Here is a 5,000-nt window from a genome sequence, read left to right as displayed (position 1 = left end):
GATGTAAAACTCCACGGATAAGACCCGGACTGACTCCTTTAACACCTTCCGGGCTGCGTCGATAGGTGTGGGTTGTCGTGTGTCAAGGTAGGACGTAAAACTCCCGTCCTGGCAGGACGTTAAATGCCCCCAACCCAAGCGAAAGCAAAGGGTGCATGGCGCAGGGGGAGCTGCGTTACGAGAGACACGACACCGGTCTCTCCTGAGTTGAGCGCGGTAGCTGGGCGAGGGTATGAGGGTAAGTCTCACGACGATCCCGGAACCCTGCGGTCTGGCTGCTGCAGTTCCTCACGTCCTGGACGACGTTAAATGTCCCCCAACCCAAAGCGAAAGCAAAGGGTGCGTGGCGCAGGGGAAGCTGCGTCTGAAGGGACACAACACCTGTCCCTGTACAGGGCACAACAACACCAGTGCCCTGTCTTCCCACGGCCGCATTTGCTGGGGAGGGATCACGGCCTGAGCCGGCAAAGGCTCATCGCCGTGAACGGGAAGTCCCGGACATGTTCCGCCAAGCCAGGGCGTGGTGACATGTCCCTGGCTAGGTTAGATGGGGCCAGACCCCCGAACGTCTGGGAGACCGACCCAGCACCTGGGTAGGACTGGGTCCCTGGCCGTAAGGTGGAAACTCGGCCTAGTAGGGGGCGAAGGCCGAGGGGTGAATCCGCCTCTCCGGAATGCGGTGGGCATTTGCCGGGGAGGGACGGGTGAAATCTTCAGTGATGCGGTCGTGGAAGGGGACTAGTGAGCTGGAAACGGCTCGCTAAACCCAGCAGCTCAAAATGCTCTTGGTCAAGGGGCGGGACTGGTGAGCGAGCTGCACAATAGCCCCCCCCCATGCCAGAGGTGCCGGTCGGGGGAAACAGACGGGCCCCATTTTCTTTTTTCACTCTCTAATCATGGCTGAGCAAACAGAGGGTGAAACGGCGCTTTCGGAGCTGGAAGCTCCTATCGATTTGAATGCAGAACAGACTGTGATTGAAAGACATGCACGCTTTTTAAGGTTGCTTGACCGAAGTGTTAAGCATGGAAAGATCACTGCTGATCAAATCAGGGTGATTAAAGAAGACATTGCGAACTGGGCCCTGGCTCATGCCAAACTAGAGGGTCAGTACGCAGAGGTAAAGGCGGAAAATGAACGCCTGCGCAAAGAGCAACAGAGACCACAAAAGACTTATGCAGCTGCGTTAGCGGCAGCACCGGCAATTAAAAGAACAGTCCAGGAGACTATAAAACAAAACGTAGAAAAATCAGTCCCAACTCTGTTTATAAAACCAAAAAAGGGTGAGGATGTTAAAAAGGCCAAAGAAAAATTCGAACAGAGCATAAACCCGCGTGTAGACAAGATTAAAATTAACAATATAAGAACAACAAAAAATGTACTAATTGTAGAAGTGGCCTCAACTGAGGATAGCGACAAAATAATTAACAACCAGAAACTAAAAGACTCATTTATATGTGAGAAACCACGCAAACGTCGCCCCCTAATGATGATGTACGACGTACCGTCGTACATGTCTCAGGACGATGTAACGGATTGTCTATACGCACAGAATTTTGAGGAAAAAATGACTCGCGAGGAGTTTAACGAGCAGTTAAAAATACGATTTAAAGCAGGTCCTCGTGACCGAAATACGGTACACTACGCAATTGAGGTTGCACCTGCACTGAGAAAGCAGATAATAGTGACAAATAGGCTATATATTGGCTATAATGCAATCTCAGTGAAAGATTATACGGCCTTAGCAAAGTGTTCTAAGTGCCAAGACTACGGCCATGTCGCTAAATATTGTAACTTTTTGAAGCCCGTGTGTGGAAACTGCGGGTGTGACACCCATGACAAAAAGAATTGCACAAAAGATACTCCACTGTGTATCCCATGCAGATATCGAAAGCGAACATGTAACACTCCTGGTAAGGAGTGTTTGACTTACAAGATACTTCTCCAGCGACTAATCCAAAGGACCGACTATGGCGACACGCTATAAGGTCACTCGTAGAAAGTCGCCAAGTAAAACATTGAGAGATGCGGGAAGGTGGAGGAAATTACAAGAGTCACTGTCCTCTTTGGATGGTGAGCAAGAGGAGGAAATAGCTAATGTTTACTCTGTTCCAGTGCCAACTGTACAACCGGAGACAGTGGACTTCTCGTGCCAGGTCGGAGGTTCCCCGGCCTGCCGGGGGAGTCTTCCAGGTTCGATGGTGGTGGAGGCGGCTGGGCTGGCGGGTCTCCCCTCCCCGGGTGGGGACAGTTCCTCGCGGAGGGAGGGGGAGATCTATGCTGTGCTGGTGCCTGAAGTGCAGCCCGAGACGGAGGACTTCTCCTGTCAGGTCGGGTCCTTCCTGGCCTCCAGGGGCGGCCTTCCGGAGTCACTGGGACCGTCGGCGGCCATGGCGGTGGGCTCCGCTTCTCGTCGAGATGGGGCGGAGCCGTCGGCGTCTGCGTCTGATGGTCCTGAAAAGGGAACAGATAAAGAGACTGCAGACTTGATTAAAGTAGCCACATCTGTAAATAAATTAACCTTTGGTGATGGTGTAAAAATGGATGAGGTAGATGAGACTGTAGACTTGATCAAAGTAGTTACATCTGTAAATAAAATAACTCTGGATGATAGTGTAAATGTAGATGATGTAGAGGTAGACACTCAAGAACAGAAACGATCTTTTAACAATTGTCCGCCTGGAAATACTTACCTAATATGTGAGGAGACTCTGCGGTTGTCTAGGTTGGAAAACTCACAGACTCTTAACGCCGCACTGAGGCAGCTGGTCCGAGCTGGGCATCCCCGTGGAAATAAAATTACATTTCCAACTCTGGAGGATGCAGACTGTATAGAACTTGTTGCTCTAAACATTCCCACAGAATACGATAAACTATCTGATCTGGTTTCGAAAGTTTACATCCGGAGGGGTAGGAAATTTGATTTAAATAAAGTTTACGAAGATATGGTTAGAATGCACGGTAGAATCGCTTTTGATCCTGCCCAGGCTTGGCCTGCAAGCCACTTTTACACCAGATTCCCATGACTAGAATAAATTGTTTGCAGATAAATACAATGCGGAGCTCACTGGTTACTCAGGAGCTCTGCAAATTGGCTGAAGAAAGGTATACTGATATCTTATTAATACAAGAGCCGTACTCTGCCTCAGGCAGGGTCCCGGGCCTCCCTGGAACAGCTCAGGTGATCTCGATCGGTCAAAATCCGATGTCAGTCATTGTTATAATAAACAAGTTAATCAAAACTACTGTTCTAACACAGTTTTGTAATACACATGTGACTGTAATCGAGATAAATTATTGTAATACACACTGGTTCTTCATAAATGTTTACTGTCAATACAGAGACCAAATACAAATATACCTGAGGCATTTGACAACTGTTTTGCGTGCCCTGGCTGGCAAACCGCTCATTATTACAATGGATAGTAATGCAAAATCCCCTCTCTGGCACAGTGGAGCCCAGGACCAAAGAGGAATTGCGCTCGAGGATTTCATAATGGAACATCAATTACATGTAATAAACCTCCCTGGCAACCCTCCTACTTATAGGAGTCGAGCCGGGGCAGCGTCTCACATAGATGTGACGCTGAGTTCAGTTAACGTAGCAAATAATATTCAGAACTGGAAAGTTCTAGAAAATCTCACAACAAGTGACCATAACATAATTGAATTTTCAGTCGCACTACTTGCGGAACACGTGCCAGAGGGGTGGACAACGCAATATGATTATGGGAGAGCCGATTGGGGCCTGCTGGAGGCAGAGTTCAATCCTCCAGAGTTGGAAGATGGCCCGTTTAACGTGGAAGAGGCTGTTGAGGCCTTGATTGTCTCTATAAAGGCGGCAGTGGCCGCAGCGATACCGACGCGAAGACGTCTCATACGCGAAACGACCTCTCCATGGACTCCGGAGCTCACTCGGCTCAGGCAGTCTATGAGAAGGGCACGGCGCAGCTATCAGGCGTCTTTCACCCGGGACGAAAGGCAATACCATCTTGCCCTGTACAGGAGACGAAAATGGATTTTCAAAGAAACCCTAAGGCAACATCGCCAGCGAAGTTGGGAGGACTTTGTAAAGTCTCATCTTACCCTAGATCCATGGGGTATCCCATATAAAATGGTGAGAGAGAAAATACATTCTCCAATGCATCTCTCGACAGTAAGACTTGGAGACAATAACAGTATGACGAAAGACTGGGTGGAGACGGCTGAGGAGTTACTTAATGTGCTCCTCCCTGACGACCGACCGGAAACGGACAACGAGATGCAACAGGAGATTAGGATCCAGGATCAGACGGAGTACAATAATGAACTACAAGTATACCCCTTCTCGGTTGAGGAGGTACAAACAGCTATACTCTCTTTTGCCAGACGCAAGGCCCCAGGGCCAGACGCAATACCTGCGGAAGTTCTGCAGAATATTGTGCACAAGATAGCCCCAGGCCTTGCAAAGATATACAACAGGTGTCTGGAAACACAGTCCTTCCCAACTCGCTGGAAGACTGCGGAAGTGATAATAATAAAGAAGTCACCAGAAAAAGATCCAACAATACCAAAGTCCTACAGGCCTATATGCCTCTTGGATGTCCTGGGAAAGACGCTTGAGAAGCTGCTGGTCTCAAGGCTGTCAAGTCACAGAATCCTTCGTGGAATGAGTGACATGCAATACGGTTTCCGTAAAGGCAAATCAACATCTGATGCCGTAAATAAGGTCGCAAGTGTTGTACACTCATCTACAAGGAAATATGTTCTTGGAGTCATGGTGGATATCTCCGGCGCCTTCGACAACCTGTGGTGGCCGGCGCTCTTCTCTCGTCTTCGGGAGATCGAGTGTCCGGTAATGCTATACGGTTGTTTGAGGGACTACTGCCGGAATAGGGTTGCTAAAATCACGGCTCCTGGTGCTGTGGTGTTCAAGAACATATCAAAGGGCTGTCCACAGGGTTCTGTGTGCGGCCCTTTATTCTGGGATATAAACATGGATCCTCTGCTGAGAACTCTTGAG

This window comes from Schistocerca piceifrons, unplaced genomic scaffold (assembly GCF_021461385.2).
Source record: "Schistocerca piceifrons isolate TAMUIC-IGC-003096 unplaced genomic scaffold, iqSchPice1.1 HiC_scaffold_654, whole genome shotgun sequence".
NCBI lineage: Eukaryota > Metazoa > Arthropoda > Insecta > Orthoptera > Acrididae > Schistocerca > Schistocerca piceifrons.
This window is presented reverse-complemented; position numbering follows the sequence as displayed.